This window comes from Drosophila miranda, chromosome 4 (genome assembly GCF_003369915.1).
Source record: "Drosophila miranda strain MSH22 chromosome 4, D.miranda_PacBio2.1, whole genome shotgun sequence".
NCBI classification, from domain to species: Eukaryota; Metazoa; Arthropoda; class Insecta; order Diptera; family Drosophilidae; genus Drosophila; species Drosophila miranda.
The window spans coordinates 31,986,789-32,005,624 of NC_046677.1; the positions used below are offsets into that span (position 1 = coordinate 31,986,789).

Here is an 18,836-nt window from a genome sequence, read left to right on the forward strand (position 1 = left end):
TCTGCACTTTGTTTGGGGGTTGCATCCCCCTCCAGGCACTGGCCCCGTGCCCGTGCCACCATCCTCCCCCCCACCCCCCTTGGGCCAGAAATGCTGCAGTCGAGGGTTGTTGTGTTTCATAATGATGACAGGGAACGTTGTGCCTCTGACTCCGATGCTCCTGATGCTGTTCCTGCCTCATCATCATCATGATGATGGTATGCTATGGGGATGCTGATGATGACGTTGTGTGCAGAGGCTACAACCCTCATGCAATGTTGTTGCTGCCACTGCTGCCACTACCACAGTTTCATTGATTTTCTTTTTTCTTTCCCTTTTTAGGTATTCCTTCTTTCCACATGGCCCAAAAAAATAAAAGGAGGAAAACTTTTTTCCAGGCAACAGAATGCATTTTTTGTGCGCCGCCTGCAGACAATGCGACAGACAGTGGCGCGTAGTGGTTGGGTAGGTTGGGTGTTGCATAGAGAGAATATTCATTTGCTCGTCTGGGGTCTGGCTAAAGTCTGGCAAGGCAAATCACAGACGATAAGGAAATGAGTGAAAATTCATTTCAGTCTTTCCCTCTGTCCCCTCTGTCTCTTTTTGTGCATCTAACTATCTCTCTCGCTCTCTCTCTGCCTCTTTCTCTGTCCGTTTTGCAGTATTTTATAGTATTTTCTCTGTTTTACTACGAGCACAAGTTTCCCTTCCCTTCCATCAGCATTCTGGCCTTCTGTCTTAGCCTTCGGTTCGGCTGACACATTGGGAAGCGCACGTCTAGCCTTCCGGCTATAATTTGCTTGCATTTTCCCCCTTTTCTCCCTCATCCCTGTTGCATTTTGAGCAATTTATTGCTTGGACATCATCCTTGTCAATGGTTGGTCTTCCTTTTCTTCTTTTTCCCCTTTTTTTGTGTGGCCATTTTTGTGGTTTGAGAAAAACTTGAACCCAAATGAAATTTCTTTGGGCTTCACACAATTTCCCCTTTTCCCATTTTCTCTTTCTCTCTCTTTCTGTTTTTTTTTTGAGCAATTTTTCATTAGGATTTCTGTTGGGTCCTGCGGCAGTTTTCTCTAGTTAATTTGTGTGATTTTCTGTGGAAAGTGCAGTGGTGGTGGGGGAGCAAAATCGTTGCAGAAAAGCAATAAATTGAGAACTGAATGGGAAAATACATTTCTGCATGAAGGATAGTAATTGGAAATGGTCCAATATTGCAGATGGAATGGGAATGGGAATAAATCTATTGAATGCATTCATGGATACATAGGAGAATAAAATAAAAACAAAAAATATATTCGCACAGAGTTCGAAATAGGAATCGCCGCACAAATAATAGAAAAGTACAAAATTCAGTCCTGCGATATATTCAGGATTCCTTTCCATATTCTTAGCCTACTTTTAGGCGCCGGCCAAAGGTTTCTTCAATTCACAAGTGAACATCAAAAGATGGATAGCTGCTAATATATTTTCTCTATATTTATTCAAGTTTGTTGTGGGTCTATTATGGCAACTGCAATTCGCAGATACGAATCTGAAGCCGTTACACTTGAGACCTCCACACACAGAAATAGCGTTGAAAACGAGTCAGTAGAGAAGTCAGGAGAATAAAATAAAAACAAAAAATATATTCGCACAGAGTTCGAAATAGGAATCGCCGCACAAATAATAGAAAAGTACAAAATTCAGTCCTGCGATATATTCAGGATTCCTTTCCATATTCTTAGCCTACTTTTAGGCGCCGGCCAAAGGTTTCTTCAATTCACAAGTGAACATCAAAAGATGGATAGCTGCTAATATATTTTCTCTATATTTATTCAAGTTTGTTGTGGGTCTATTATGGCAACTGCAATTCGCAGATACGAATCTGAAGCCGTTACACTTGAGACCTCCACACACAGAAATAGCGTTGAAAACGAGTCAATGAAAGGTGGAAAAAGGCGGAGATACACCTACACCAAAACACTTTCGATTTGGCTGCCAAAAAGTCATAACTTTCGCTTTTGTTTCGTTTGTGCCACGGAATAAGTCCAACCCCAGGCAAAGACCCCAAGAGGAGACCCCAAACCAGACGCCGACCGAGTCACAATCCAAGTCGTCGCACGGGTCTCATGGGCGCATTGTCGCATTTCCAAGTTGTTGCACGCAAACAGAAAAAAAAATTAAAAGAAAAAACAGCGGCAAACAATAATAAATAAAATATGTACAACAACAAAAAATCCGACAAAAAGTAAAAGTCATGCGACAAAACAAATTTTTTTTGCAGTAAATTGCATGCGACGTTTCATTTTTTTGTATTCTTTTTTTGCGCCTTTTGTGTGGTTGTCGGCGTCGTGACAAACGCTGTCTGGGACAATTTGAGTGTGACTTTTCGTATACACAACCATATCTGTATCTTTACATATATGTACATATCTATCTTTCTGTGTGTTTCGGGGCAGCACTTTATTTGAGCTTTTTCGTGGGCGAGAGCGCATCTGTTGAAGTGCCAAAAAAATCCACTTTTATAAGCCTCTCTCTTCATCATTTGTTTTCTGCTTATTGTTTATAATAAAATTGTATATCAATTGTTTTTATAAACATTTGACATTTTATAGGTAAATTAATAATAGGTATATTTTTTGGGTGGGCGAGAATTTTAATGGACACACGATGGAGATGTAGAGATACAATTGTGAGAGTTTTGATTTGAAAGAAAGTTGCTTTGGATATGATGGTTTGCATATGTCAAATGATTCCTAAGGTCTATGGAATACAACATTTCGAACGATATTTTCACCAGAACTTCTTCTTCAAGGTGAAGATTAAAGATTATTAAAGATTTGAATTCGATCTGAATTTTGTTTCATATACCAATTTCAAATGTTAAATATGTTCCATAATATTTGGTGCTCTAACTGGTTTTCGGGTAACCTTCATTCCCCAAGAGTTTTTCCCTCGCTTCGTAGAACTCCACTCCACTTATTTATGTACATTTTAAGCTTGTAACACTTTCCATAAAATTAAAGTAAACTCTCCTCTCTGGTCTGCTCTGCTCTGCTCTGGTCTTTCATTCATTTCTCCTTCTTTTGTATGAATGAAAATATTTGTATGCATATCAAACACAAACTCACACAGAGGAAGATATAAGTACGTACATATGTATATAGTATCTCTGCCAAGTATCTGTATCTGTGTCTGTGAATCATGTAAAGAAGTCAAGTAAAAGAAAGAGCGACCGAAAGAAAAGGCTGAAATAAAAATCAAATTTATCTTGAACTTGAACTTGAAAACAAAATGAAAATGAAGACACATCGATGTAGATGGTTTGGTTTGTTCGGCGACTTGCCTGTTTTGTTGTTTGGGGGAATACTCGTAATATTGTTGATAATGCTGTTGTTGTCATTGTATGCGAGCGTATTCATGTTGGTATTGTTGTCGTTGTTACATTTATTGTTTTGTGTTCTTGTTTCGTATATTTTAGTTATGTTGTTGAGTTGTAGCACCTTTTATAGTGTATCTTTGGGGAGTTGGTTGCGGTTAGAGATGCTGGTTTAGGCTTCTTTGCCATAGATATTTTTTATAATTATTTTTTATACTTATGATGCTGGCGATTGCACTTTTGGTGATGGTTTCTGCAGCTTCTTTCGCTTTTGTTTAAAACTCTTAACGACTCTCCAGCGCTAGTGCTAATGATGATGAGATGCTGTTTATGGTTTTCCCATTTTGAAATTACTGGCTCAGCGATACAAAAGCCGAATGCAATCAACAATTGCAGCTCGCAAAAATCAAACAAATGCCAACCAAAAAAAGACAACAAAAAAATCAAAAGAGTTATAATTAATACGCCGACATTTTGCAGTATGAACATGTGCAATTAATTTGATATTTTTATATTATTTTATTATTTTTTGAATGTCAGCGCAGAGGCTCAAAGTCAGCTGCTGCTTGCCCAAAATGCGACTTTGAAGCTTCGCGTCGTTTCGACTGCAACAACAAATATTTTATTAATAAAAACTTGTATTCTGATGGAGCGGTGGTGTTTAGGGGGTAATGGGGAAGAGCACATTGAATGCACACAAAATGTATTTTAATGAGATAATCGCTAAAACAAAACAAAAATGCTGTGCAAAAGTTAATCGTGACACAGACACAGTGTCCGAAAATAGCACAAAAAAGTACATATGGAATATATATGTGCATACATATACCCATATAGTATATGTATATCTTCTGTCTGGGACTGGGGATATACCGATATGTACATACATACAAATGGATAATGCATGAGGCAACATTTCGCTGCATTGAGAAACAGAGAGAATTTGAGAGCTCGACTTGAATGGAGGATCGCGTCATTTAGCGGCTTTTAATGGGTCCAACATTTGGGGGTTTAATTAGGTAAAATATAGTTTTTTATAATTAATAAAAATTATCAAAACGTTGCTCAATTAAGGGAGAGATACAATGTATATTTGAAGAGACATACGTATAATAACATACAATAAGCAGCCATTACAAATTCGAATTAAAAATTGAAAAATTGGCAAATATTTCAGTAAAATAATACCAAAAGAGGAGAGATGCAGATACAGATACAGCAACAATTACGATCTATAAAAGACATAAAAGTACATCTCAATAGCTCTCTAGAGTCACAAAAAAGTATCCAAATCCATAGATTAAATTTGTCCATTAAAATCCAGCTAGTATCAATTAAAATCAACTAATGCATTCAATATTAAAATGTCAAATATCGCCGACGCGATCAAAAAAAGAAACAACAATAAACGCTTCCGTAAATAAACAACAAAATTCAGCAGCAAATGCGACGTCAGCTCATGAAAGAGATGAAATCAAATGAATTTTGGATAAATAAATACACGTCCAAAGCTAAAGAGAATCAAATCCAATGACATAATAGAGCAAATAAATGTAGGTTCATATAAATACATATATCTAAGATACATACATACATACATATCTATGTACATACCTACTTATATGTATAATTTTTTGGTGGGATAAATAAATGCCGATGCAAGTTCATACATAAATAAATGAGTGCGACATTTCAAAAAGAAATGAAATTATTCAATATCATACATATTCACCTATTATGAAACGTACTTTTATTGATTAATATTGCAAACATGTGTACTTCAATAAAATACAAGATGCTGTTCGGTGGTGCAAGAACATTTTCTCAAAACATACTTTTAATAAAATTCTGAAAAGACATTTAAAGAATGGGACTGATTCGTCGTTTCGATGAAGAATGACGGATGGTATTGCACAAATAATGACCAGTCCAGTATATTTCTTATAAGGATTACCTAATTCGACCTATAAATTCTTATACAACCGATACTCTACTTATTTAAGTATTTTTTCTCTATCTCTGTGTCTGCACTCCACTCCCCTGTGTCTGTGTAGTTATCTGTATAACTGTTTGTTGGCCGTCCGTCTGCCTCCTTCTTCTCCCCCTCCATGTATTTTATCTCCTCATTATTATGTATTAGCTAGCAGCATTATTATTTACTCGCCAGACGCTGGCTCTGGCTGCGTGGCGCGCGGCGTCGTGCTGGAAGCAGCGTGGAATGAGAGATTCGTGGAAGTGGGACACTTGTGTGCAGTGTGTGCGCTTTTGTTGTTGTCTCTCTTTCTGCCTTCTGCTTCTGCTACGGCGTCTCTTTCTTTTTCTGTTTAAAAAATTTTTTTGCGGCTGTTGCCGTTTGCTTCTCCTTCGCCGTCTTTCTTTTGCGGCGCGTGTGTGCGTTTAATTTTGTGTGCCTGTGTGTGTCTTTGGCGCATTTTATTGATGTTTGGTGTACCCTGTATTTTTCAAGGCTAAGGAAATTATGGATGCAACAGAATGTAGAAATATCCAGGTACAGCTATACCCATACTCTCCCGCAGGATGCAACGACCGATCATTACTTAGATCCTGTTGCCATCCTGCCTTACTTCCGAGTACAGGGTATCCCAGTCACGTAATATTTCATCCATCACTCTTGCTGTTTCATTTGTCCTCACAAACTTTTGTAGCGCGTGTCTTTCAATGTCAAATGGAACGGAACGAAACCATTTCTTCACTCATTTAGTTCCAAATTGTTTGCTCTTTTTTTGGCGAATTATTTGGGTAAATATTTTGGGCAAACTGCACTCATTTCATTTCCGAAAATTTCCATAGCGATCAGATCGACACAGGGCGTATGATTAATATCTACCACTTCCGTTTCTGCAGCAACTGCAGCACTCCCGCATTCACACTATTTCTTTGCATATCTTTAAATGCAAAAAATATAAAAAACACAAAAATAAAGCAGTCAGTTTTATTTTTATGTATAAAAAACAAAACTTGAAATGCGCACGAAAAATTCCGAAAAAAGCACCGAACAACCGAACACCGAAATTTGGCAAACGAATACACTCAAAGATTGCAACCAAGGTCAGCAATGACGAATAACAGCAAATGCGCTGTTCTTGTTTCGGTTTTTTTTCTGTTGGTTTTTGCTTTTTGTACTCTCTGTACCAGTCAGAGATCTCCACTTGCAGAGACACAGCGAGAATCAAACAGGGAAAGAGAGAAACTGAGAGAGAGAGAGATGGAACTGAAATGCGTTCTTTATATTTTTGGTGCTTTACTGACTTTTGGGTTTGCCGTGCAAAGTAAATAATTTGTTTGTCAGTCGCCACAACGGGTCCGGGTCCGGGTCTTGGTCTTGGTCTCTCTTGGGGGGGGAGGTAAGGGAGGTATCATATGAATGTACATAGACCTTTGTATGTACATATGTACATATGAACGTTATATATGGGTTCCATTTATTTTATATTTCTCTGTATATTTCTAGTTGTATTTATTTGTGCATTGTCGCTCTGCGAGTGCGAATTCTGGCCGAAATTTGTGGTGGCTTTTGTCAAGTGAGTTTTGCATTTAAGTTGATATGTACATACAATATGTACATATGTATGTACCGGAATTTATCGGTATATATCGGGAGAGGATCTCTACGGGTTCTCGACCGAAACAACCATTCGATATTGGCGATGTTGATCACAGACCATGTGGCACATAGTCCTCTTGACTACATCCTGCTTTGCACATCCACACCATCAGATCTTTCCCTGTATCAAATAACTGCAAATAATTATAATTATGATATCTAATATTAACCTAATGTAAACTTTTAATAGCACGGTTTTATTATATGTTCTTCTTTCTTGATCGTCGTATTCGAATCGAATGTGTGTTGGCATATCGATACTTGTCGAGGACAAGTATCGATATATCGAGTACATTGGTATTTCTTATAATACTATCGATGAGTAAATCTTAAACTAATATTCAAATCTTATAAACTAATATTGATATCTTACACTAAGATCCCAATAAATACATACATACATATGTATGTATATCCGAAAAAAGTATCTCTCATCTCCCATGTATCTGGTTCTCAAGAAAACCCCCACTGCTTCCTACGATCTTCCCACATCCTCCCGATCCTCGTCATGCAATGATCATTCAAATGATCAAAGCCATTCTCATATCCCAGCGATTCCCATCGTTTTGCATATGTCATATACATACATACATACATATGTATGTATATCATATGCATTAATTGCTTAATTGATTCACATTTCATTCAATTCACTCAATTTCGTATTCACGGCAAATACTCGAAGAGACGCAAATACACGCGCATCTAAGGCAAGGCACACACTCGAATTTGTTGAGATCTCTCTCCGGGGTCTTATTCTCACCTTTCATGCATGCGCGACTAATTCCTGGAATTCCTTTGACTGACTAACCCAAAAATTGTTGTTCTCACACGCGCACCACACAAAAGGCAGCCAGGGCAAAGCAACAGCCAGGAATGGCGCCGAATATCCTTGAAAAAGGCAAAAGCCGCTAAGCAAGAAACACGACCAAGAAAGGAAGGCTAGCTTCAGTCGACGAAATCGTAGATACCCTTACGACCATTTGGTTATTCGACCAATGATCACAGCTTTCTCTAAGCTTGTGGAAGACTTGTTCTCAACAGTTTACACTGAGTCTCAGCGTTGCAACCGTTTAACATAGTCCTAATACCTCATGAAAGTGTATAAAGTGAAGCTGGCGGCGCAGTCGCAAGCTGCACAAGCAGCGATAGAAGCAACAACAACGGAAAAGATAAATCAAAAAGTAACCATACACGCTCACAAATGCAATCCCCGAAAAAAGCAAAAGCAAGGAGAGGGAGAGACAAAGAGAGATATAGCAATAAACAGTTTTATCCATGGTTCGGTTCGCTTTTTTTGCGCTTTTTTCGAATGAACAAACAACTGCATTTGACCTTGTTTCGATCTTTCCGTGTATGGGTATATGGCTGGCTTTTTTGCTTAGAACAAACAAGATATGCCACAGTACATAAGAGCAACAGAGATGGGGAGAGAGAGCGAGCGAGGAGTCTCTTTCTCTCTCTCTCTCTCTCTCTGCTTGCAGCCGAATTCATATTTGTGATACTGCTTGTTTTTGCGGCTGTTCTGTTGTTGTTGTTGTTCCTGTTGTGGCGTATTTTTCGGCTAGTTTGCTTTGCTTCGAATTTTCGCTGCTTGGCACGATTGAGAAAACGAGGGAGAAAGAACCAGAAAGAGCCGATGCGAAGCTCTGGTCTCTCTCGGTCTATCGGTGCACAAGTGTTTTGTTTTTGCTGGTAATACCCTATGGGGGGATGTGATGGGTTGCAAGAGAAGTTTGCATTGCTTCAGCAACATAAGCAGAGAGTGAACAAGTGTTTTTGCAGAAGGTATTCGTGCTTAAGGTTGAGCCCTGTTGATCATCGATCATTTGAAGTATAGCGTATTCAAAGCGCCACCCTTTCCTTCACCTTCTTCTTTTCTGTGCGTTTGTCTTGCCTTTCAATTCCACTGCGCATGGAAACAGCAACAAAAAAAGAACACTGCCACCAGAAATGCCCCCTAAAAAGGGAAAATTTGGCATGCGCAACGCAATACATTAACATATGCATGTATTTGTACATGCATACGTACATATGTACATATGTATATCAGCACTCAGCTGTGCTGGCACTCTCTCTCCCAATCAATCTCTCACTCGTTCATTCTCGTTCGAACGTCTGCACTTTGTGTTCCACTAATTTTTGTTGCTTTGCCAAAAAATAAAAATCAAAATGTAGGTTAAATTTACGGAAATTGCGACGAAAGCACACGCATGCACACACATACATACATATGTACATATAGCAGCGCTTATGTGTTGGTATAAAAATATAAAATTGCTATAAAACAACAAAAAATCAGATACGTGTTCAGATAGCGATGTTCTGTTTCGGTTTCGCTCTCTGTCTGTCTGTCTGTCTGTCTGTGTGTCCTTGTGGATTATGCAATAACTGAACAAAGTCGAGACAAGAGACAGAGATAGATAGTATGATTGGATGACTAATGATATGACATCGCCTACAAACAGGTGCTTAAAAGGAGAAAGATTGAAGTGTGTCGAATCGAATAATTGACTAATTAAAAAATTTTAAATTTGATAGTGTTTTATTTTTCAATTAGTTTTAGTCAAACGCCATTTTCGCGCCTCCAATCAGAATGCATCGAAGCACCAATATTTTTGCACTTATTCTCACGCACACACCTCTGTAAATTGCATACTATGAAAGTGCAAAAGTGAGATAGAAGACTGCACAAAGCTTTGAAAGAGAGCCAGAGCGAGACACCTTGCATTCGCACACTAAAAAACTGCACACGCGTGAGTGAGATGAACTGACATTGCATTCATTCTCTCTTGTTTGCCCGTTCGTGCTCTTGCTTGCCTTGCTTTGCTGTCGTTTTTCGCTGCTTGGCGATCGTCATTCAATTTTGTTGTTAGTCGCCTGTGGTTGGTTGGCGTTCGTTGCAATTTTTTCGTTCGTTGCGCTTTCGATCGCGACTTTGACTTCGGCTACGCGCTGTGAATTTTAATTTGTCGGCGCTTTTTGTATTTGCATTCGCAGACATGCACGAAGGTAGTTCGTGTGCACGCCTTCGTGGTCGGAAGACTAACATCCATCGATATCCGAAGCAAACGCCAGATATAATGTCTTGCTGTGGTTGATTCCACGTATGTAGATATATCGGACAAAGTTAAGGATCATATGGGGACTTAAATAGTTATATTTTTCTAGTAACATGTATTCAATTGATTTGTATTTAGCTTTCATAAATTTAAATTAATCATCTGTTTCCATTTCTTTTTTCCAGGTAAATACTTTCCTTCCCTTACAATGGCATAAACGGAACTGAAACTTCAGTTTTCAAAGCCACCCCAAGTAAGTTTTTCCACAAAATTAGATAGGAAATCTTGAAAATCGTACCTCGTCATGCATGCCTCAGGCGATTGGGAGAACTTGCCACATCATGGCCCAATAAGTGTGCAACCCTCCTCCTTCCAAACACCGAAAAAAGGGAATTCCAAAAAACCAGATTCATCATCCAGGCAGATGGAAAAAGTACACCACCGAATGCACACCCAGTGCCACACCCACCCGAGTGTACTGCCTGCCACTTTCACATGCAACCAAAACAAAAATGCAATTTCAAATACAAATCTCTGCCGGAAAAAGCGGGAAAACTTCCTTTGGGCACGTGCTGATAATGAACCTGGTCTGTTGCAACCCTCGAGGGTCGAGTGGCGCCCCCCTCCCCCGTTCTGGACGCATATGGGTTAGGGGTAGCACTGTACCTAATCCCCTGCACTCCATCCCCAGTGCACTGCAGCCCAGCTGCATCATCAAAGGATTTCTCAGTGCCCCGTGCCCTGTGCTCCTGCTTCCCCCTCTCTTTCTGTCCGTACAACCCCCTGCGCAACCCTCAAGTGCAACTGCAACAAAATTGTGTTGGGTTAATTAACCATTGAGTCGAGTCGAGTCTTTGTTGCAGTCTGCCGCCGCATCGTACCGCCACAAGGGTTGAAGGGTTGAAAGCATCCATCCCGAATACTCGGCATCCCGTTAAGCTGTCCGAATTGTGTCCAATGCGACGTGCCACAGCGGCGCGTGTCCTGTCCCGACGCCACCCAACTAATTGCAGTGCTCGGTCCGATCCAAACAGGAGTTTGCGGAAAACTGGTTTCCATTACAGATGTGTTGTTCTGTTCTGTTGTGTTGTGCCTATTGTTAGGAGGAGAGGCTTTACGCAGAGATTTGTTGCTTGGGGTAGAGTTACTATTACCAAGACATGTATGAAACATGTGGGAACATCATGATATGGTACGAGAGAATTTTCTGTAATAATAATAATAGAGATTATCTCCGACGCACAGCAAATTGGTTAGAGATTATTTTGATAGATTGTTGATATTTCATAATTGGCCTAAAGTTTGGATCTTTAATTGGAATATTTTTAAGTGTAAATCTCACAAGCTTAGAGATCTAACTGGAATGGAACAAATCTCGGTAAGCTTTCAGAATATTTAAATAGGAATAGGGTGAAAGGGAATACGGTTAAAATAATAAGAGATTTCTAATACCTTTCTCTAGTCCTCAAGCCTTAAATTTAACACCTGAGAGGAGTGTTATTTTGCTTATTATTCCCATTGTCCTTTTCACTCATCCTTCAAGTTGAAAATGAATCGTTGCCAGACCAAAACGGCCTCTTTGTTTCAAATTTTCCAGACCCAAAAAAATTACTACAAAGCAATCCTACCGAATCGAATATAGCCTCAATTTGACACATTTTCAATAGTCACCCTCCACTCTGCACGACTCCCCGCAGAATCAGCAGCAGTAGCATCAGCCCCCTCATCAATCTGCAAGGCAATCCCTCCGCCTCACAAAAAAGAAAAAGAAAAGAAAAAATGTATCCTCCTAGAAAGAAGAAAGAGTCACGCCTCTGTGGCTCATCACTTTTCGGGTTCTCTTTCTCTCCCAAGAGCCAAAAGGGGGCAGAGAGAGACATGCCACAGAGTGGCAAGAAAAAACTTTGTTGCAACATTTTGTTGCCGCCTGTGCTCTATTGCCGCCCCAAATAGCAACAACAAGGGGAGTTTCGGAGCAGAATCTGGACATGAACTTGGACTTGGGACTTTTTTTAATAACAGCGAAAAAGGAGAGCTAAACTTGTTTGTTGCTTACGTCATTGGAAATGGCATTTTCCCTTTTTCTTGGGTTTTTTGGCTTGCCAAATGCGTGAGTGGGCTGCGAAAGTCGCTTTAATGATATTCGGGTGTACACTGCAAAAAAATATTTGTCATACCCGATCCCCAAAGAGTATAAAGGTCTATTCGATACGACTAGAAGGAGATCTGTAAGAGCCAGAGGGAAACGTTTCCGACTCCATAAAGCAGAATTATCATAATGATTGATTATCTACCCGATTGCAAAATTCGGCACAGATCGTTATTGTAGCCAGAACTCCCCTGACTTCCCACCACTCGTTAGCTCTCGAAAAGTGGTGCGCCCCCTATTATTTATTTCCTTGACGGAAATCTAGATAGTTGGGAATATCTATAGGTCTAAGAAAATCATTTGATGTTAGGTGTACGTTTCGTTTATAGAGGGAAAGATGATAGAGGGAGCCTAGAGGGAGTTAAGTTCATGTACTCTTTTGTTTTCTACTTGTCTCCTCTCGTTTTCTCTCTCTCATTCCCTCTCTCTCTCTTTCTCTCTGTCTCTTTCATTCCTGCAGTTTCCCTCTGTCGCTTCGAGCCTTAAACCTTATTCAATGCACGTCCAATGAAAATGATTGTGTATACGCCTCAGTGCCCTTTTTGGCAAATGCGTGCGGCATGAGTAATTAGCAGCGCACGCAAAGGATACACTGCACGACACGACACACTCTCTAATACTCGCACACACAACACAACAAAATACATACACTCTCCCTCTCACCCATACTTGTTCAATAATTGCCTAATTGCATTAGCTCCAAATTATGCTGCATTTTTGCACTTCAAAGACGATGCGCACCATATTTTTTCGGTGATTCTTTTTTACGACTTTCTCTTTCTATTACAATTTGTTCTCCTTTGGGTCCTTTTTTCGTTTTGGGTGAAACTGGGTGACAATTTGCTGCACAAGTGCGTGACAATGTCTGTGTGTGTGTGTGTGTGCAACCCCCAAAAATACCAATTACATCCCCTCGAAGAGAAGCGCCCACCCTTAGCATGGGCTCGAAAGAAAATTGATTTTTCCGCAGTTTTCCCCGTTTTGCTGCTGCTGCTGCAGTCTGCGTTTTATGTGCGTTCCTTTTTGGGGTCCCTGCCGGGTTCTGGGTCTGGATCTGGTCCTGCTACCAGTCCTTGTACATAGGCATAAATTATGTGCGTTTCCAGGGGTAAGATGGGTGTTTTGCGCCTGTGCCACCGTCGCTCGTATTGTTTTGACACTTTTACTTGAGTTGATTTGCAGTAGCCCCCTGGAGCAGCATCTGCAGGAGTGGTCAAAGGGCCAGAGAGGGAGGGCGGACGGGACACGACTGGACAAATGGTTTCTCTGAATTATTCTGCATTGATAAGCAACCCTCTTAAGCACCCTGTATAGGTAAGCACTTAACAAGAGTGCCGTCCTGTGGCGTGCCCCGTTACCCGTAAGCCCCAACTAAATAAGGAAATGAATTGTGAAAGCTTTAACTTGGAGAAACCTAAGAACAGAACTTTATTAAAGGACGTTACCAATGTCTGTAAAAATATGTCTGCAAGGAGACACAATAGAAGGAAGACACAAGGAACCGCATGGCCAGAGCATATGTAATTCTCAAATTTTGAAGGTGCTTAAGGTCTCATTAATTAGCAGCCCTAATTAGCAGGGATCCCAAACAATCCGTTGAGAGGAACCAATTATGGTCGTCGCGTTACAATAATGAATGGTGTGATTATGGACCTAAAAAATGCTGCATAGGGATGTACCTTTCAGATGGAATACTCTTACTTTGATTCAAGCTTATTCCACTCTCCTTCTACGTCCATTCATACCTTATCCTTTCTCTAGAGCATGTCCCTAACCCTTTTTATAGTACATATGCATACCTTAATCAATCTCTGAGGATCAACAAAAAAAATAATAAATTTCCAGCTCTTTGTCGCATATCAAAAGACTTTCCTTCCTCCCAACTCAAACCCCCAATCACGGCAAATGCTAAGAAGGACTATCCGTCCCGCTGCTACCTCCCATTTCCAAACCCCTCTGTTCCCCCCTGTTCCCCCCTGTTCATTCTTTGCTTACGCATTGCTGCATTAATGCGTATGGAAAACAATATTTTTTTTCCTTTTTTTAATGAATTCTCGTTTTGGGGTTGATGCAGTGCATGTGTGGGTTGGTGGGTCTACCAATTTGAAAAGAAGTTCTGACAAATGCGCGATTCGCGGATCCCGGGAACCTTTCATTTTTTTTCGGTAAGCCACATTTTGCGTGTGTCTCACTTGACGCAAAAAAAAACCTGATGGGGAAACCCGAAAAACAAAAAAATTTATGAAATTTAACAATGAATATAAAAAGGGTTAAAATGGAAACGTGCATGTGAAAAAAGTAATGCTCTATGAATCGGATGCATACGTGTGTGTATATATGTGTATAGACTCTCTTTCAATGGAACTCCTCCAAAGTCCTCCTGCCTCTTCCGTCTACTGCCAATTTTATTAATGAAAAGTCAAGTGATTTTCATTCAGCCAGTGGGCGTGGCAGCAAACGCACGCACCCACACACGTCCACGCACAACTCGTTAGGGGTTGTCCTTGCCGGCAGAATTTATTTATGTGAAATATTGAATGAAACAAGAATTCAATTCTGCGTGAAGTCTTATGAATATTGAAAAATGTGTGAATGAAAATTCTTGAATATAGTAAGCAATAAAGTTTACAAGGGAAATGGATTTGTGCTTTTGAGAGTTGTTGATATTGAAATCCTATAGAGGATTGATGAAATCGTACAAATTTGTATGTAGCCAAAATATGGACAGAAAATATACGATCTGAAGTAGAGTATTCGAAAGGCACTCTTTAGGAAGAACTGATATGTCCAATCTCACTGTATTACTCCTAGAGCCCCACGCTTTTTAAACATAACTAAAACTGGCTGTCAAGAGACTACTTTTCAAAGTTGATTAAAAGTCTGATTGAATGGAACCATATACACTCATGCCATAGCAATGCATATTTAAGATTAATAATATAAGCAATGCATATCCGACTATCATTATTCACAAAAAGTGCCAACAATTGTTCATTTCACGTGATAGTAGTTTTTCCACTGGCTGTCGGCGAAGTCCGAAGTTGAACAGCAGACCCCCAACCATCTCTGAAAACTGTTAACTCTTCAACATCCATTACCATTGTTTGCTGTAAACTTTAGGCCTAGTACCATCTACCCAAAAAGAGTGCTTCCCATTCTGATTCCCAATGGTCCGCCCCGTGTGCCATCCCACTGCGAAGAGATCGGCTGTTCAAAATTCAATGAGCAAAGTGCCGCCATGGACGTTGAATTTATTGAAAAATCATGATATGTAACCATCACATAACCACAGGAGGAGTCCTGCCTCCCTGCTGATAGCTGGAAAGCCAGCCCATGGTACCATGGTTTACGTCTGAGTCCTGTGAGTCCTGCGAGTGCTGCGAGTCCTGGATTCTGTCTATGTCTCTGAGTCTGGGCCTGTGTCTGTGCCTGAGTCTGAGTCTGGCATGCAAAAGCGTCGATATGACAGCTTGACTGAACTAAAACCGCGTTGCCAATGCTAGACAAAAGGCCAAAACACACACAAACACACACACACAGAGAGAAACAGGGAAGTGGAAGGGAGAGACATACTCGTACGCATGGCCAGGACCAGGAAATATGATTTTTTCGTGCTTGTTGAGCAGCAGTTTTGGCCAAGAGCAAGAGAGAGAGAGAGACAGAGCAGAGCCTACTACCATGCCACACGCTGATTGACGTGCCTTTTATTGATGCTCTTGATTGGTTTTTACCTTTTTACACAGACATGCGGGCCATGCCCATGCCCAATGCCCCATCCATCCTTTGGTCGTTAGTTCAATATGTGCGTGGGGTCCTGCCTGCTGCCTGCTCCTGGTCTGGTGTCTGGTGCCACGCCTCCTCCTCGGTTATGATGATTTTTATTACAGGTGGGAGAGCGTTGAGCCCCCCCCTTCAACGAAAGGCTCTCTCCTCTGATGAATTGTTGGCCATATTTGCTCAAAAAATTTCCACGTTTGTATTTTCGGCATTTTTCTGGTGTTTTCTTTTTTTTTAATTTTTTATGCACATAGAGTACTAGAGGAGAGGCGGGGAGTGGAGGTAGGGGATATGATGGCCATCACGATTCTATTTGCGTTTTTAATCAAATGCTCAAATGTTGAACGCACTTTTGATACGGTATCCATATCCCATATCGTTGCAGATCGTATCGGCGCTATATCCCTTTTGGTTTGTTTAACTTTTATATCGTAATTGCATATCTCTTTGGGCTGGGTGCAGAGAGGGAATGAGGGAGAGAGGAGAGTCCAAACAAACTAATCAAATGTCTGCAATCATCCTTCTTCGTCTATCGCGCCGCTTCCGTTTCCGTTTCGCGGAGGCACACACAGAAACACAGAAACGCAGCTGGTGGATGGGGCTCGGAGGCCGTGGCCTGTGTGGGCCCAACGGCTCATCCTCAATTTGAGGACGCGCTAATGCTTTAATCCTTGCCGTGTCCTGCTGCGGCTCGTGGCCAGTTGTCCTTCCCCTGTCCGCGCGTATTAAATCAATGAAGTATTAACGACTTAATTGCATGTTTGTTAGACATTTTGCATTGACCCTCATTCCCATTCCCGTTCCCATTCCTGCTCTTCCCTCAGCCAACGTTTGCCTCTGGATCTGCTCTGCCTCTGTATCGCCTTTTGAAGTTTATGAGAATTTCGCTTCGCTTACAGGACTTCGAAGGAGGCGTTGCAGTCGAACAGTCCTTCGGGGCAGCTCATTTCGGGAAATGCGAATTCGATTAAAGTAATGACTTTTTGAGTAGCTCAAGTGGTGCGGGTAGGGAAAGGAGGAAAATAACCTGTTTTTGGCGGAAAGAGGAGAGAGGTTGTTGGATCGAAGTTATTTTTGGCAAAATTCGTTTGTAATGAGATTATAAGACGAAGAGCTTGGAATGGAAAGGCAAAATGCATATTGAGATTTTTTTTTCCCCCAAAATTTATGTCACTTTCACTGTACAAAAATATGGACAAGGACCGCTATTTTCCTGTTAAATATTCCTACTGTATATTTTTTTTAAAGACCATTACCCAACAGAAACAACAGAAACAGCCAAAAAAAAAAACTCTGGGCAATCTCTAATCGAACCCTTTTCATGGTTTCTCTCCAACCACTTTTTCTCCCGTTTTCCTCCATTTCCTCCGTTTCCATTCGCATCATCACCAAATTAAATAAAGCTCAATGACAAACTTCATTAGCCAAAAGATCAACTGGCCAAATGCCAAGGCAACAAAAATAACAATTTGCTTACCCCCCACCCCTTCCCCTGGCGCTGTACAACCCTTGGACCATGGGATTGAACCCCGTTTTTGTCCTGTCGTTTTTGGTCCGGTCCGTCAATCCCTGGGCAGATAGCAGCCGCAAATGGCAGGCAAACGTTATGCCAAAAACTAAATTAAGATTGAAATGTAAAACTGAAAACGTTTTACACAATTATTGAATGCTTGCTTGCCAGTGGCCGGGAGGGAGAGGCTTTACGGACATGTCCTGGCCTAATCGTACAACGAAAACCACTCTTCACATCCAAAAAAAAATTAGGGGTACGCGTACGTTTGACAGAGACAATCAATACGTACTGTACAGTGCGAGAATCAGTCGACTGCATAACTTACTCGTACAATTCCGTAAATATAAATTTGTCCCTGCTCCATAGATGTTGTGGGGGTGGGGCCATCCCTGGGTCTAATGAAGGATCCGCAGGACTACCGCCTCCCACCCCCCAAATAATATCACTCCAGCCATGCATTTTCTAAATGAAAACGGGCAGGGATAGGCGAAAAAACAAGAGGAACAGAACGGAGAGAACCTTCAATGTATGGAAATTTCTGTTCAATCACAAATCCAATGATGTTCGCTTCGACGCATTTTGACAGTTGGACAGAAGGCGACGCATAGAGAGGGGATGGGTGGGAAGCGACGTGGACGTGGCAGGAAAAGGGGCATAAAAGGGGGGCACTACATATAGGGGGTTCCTGGCTGAGACTGAAGCGATTTCCACATCCTGGTTTGAGTCGCTTTGATGAATTTGACTGTTCCTGGACTCTGGCTCTCTGGTTCCCGGCTTTCCAACGATTGTTGTTTGTTTGAAAGGCTTCGTTGTCCTGCTGTCTGTTGCCCCGTACCCATTATCCTGTTCCCCCATTATACCCCTCCCCACTGAGAGGCTGCGGCTTGGCCTGGCCTGGACTGCATCTATCTTTTTTCTCCGATTTCCTCCCCTGCGCTCCATGCCTTTGTGTCCCTCCCAGTGCATTGATTAGAATGTTTGGACTTGAGTACGTAAATATTTTTGCTTGCTTGTCAATTAGTTCGCTAAGCTGATGTTGTACTGCACTCCTTGTACTCCATGTACACGTACTCGTACTCGTACTTGTCCTTGGAGTGGTAAATGCTTCTGGAATTAGAAATACAACAAGACTGAAAGCCTTTTGTCGGGATTTGTTTAGGATTGGGGTTTTTGGGTAGAACAGAGGAACAGAGTGCATAAAGTGTGAGGTAATCGAAGTTAAATAACTTCCAATGGAGCTTTTTGTACGTTTCCGGTAGTCATTAAAGAAAAGATATTCTTTACAAATTATAGACTTTTTCAAATTTTGTAACCTTTATTGAAAAGTACGTACATACTATTACTGGAATATCAGCTCAATACAATCAACAAAT

At 40.9% G+C, this 18,836-nt stretch overlaps 1 protein-coding gene across 1 annotated transcript in view; it reads left to right on the forward strand.

The window, feature by feature from the left end:
• The first annotated feature begins 10,230 nt into the window (after positions 1-10,230).
• The window catches only part of LOC108163593 (zinc finger protein chinmo), a 30,404-nt gene continuing 21,798 nt past the window's right edge, over positions 10,231-18,836 (forward strand). Inside the window, exon 1 of the mRNA XM_017298976.2 lies at positions 10,231-10,277. The gene's annotated coding sequence lies outside the window, so the exon portion shown is untranslated. The remainder of the gene's footprint in view (positions 10,278-18,836) is intronic.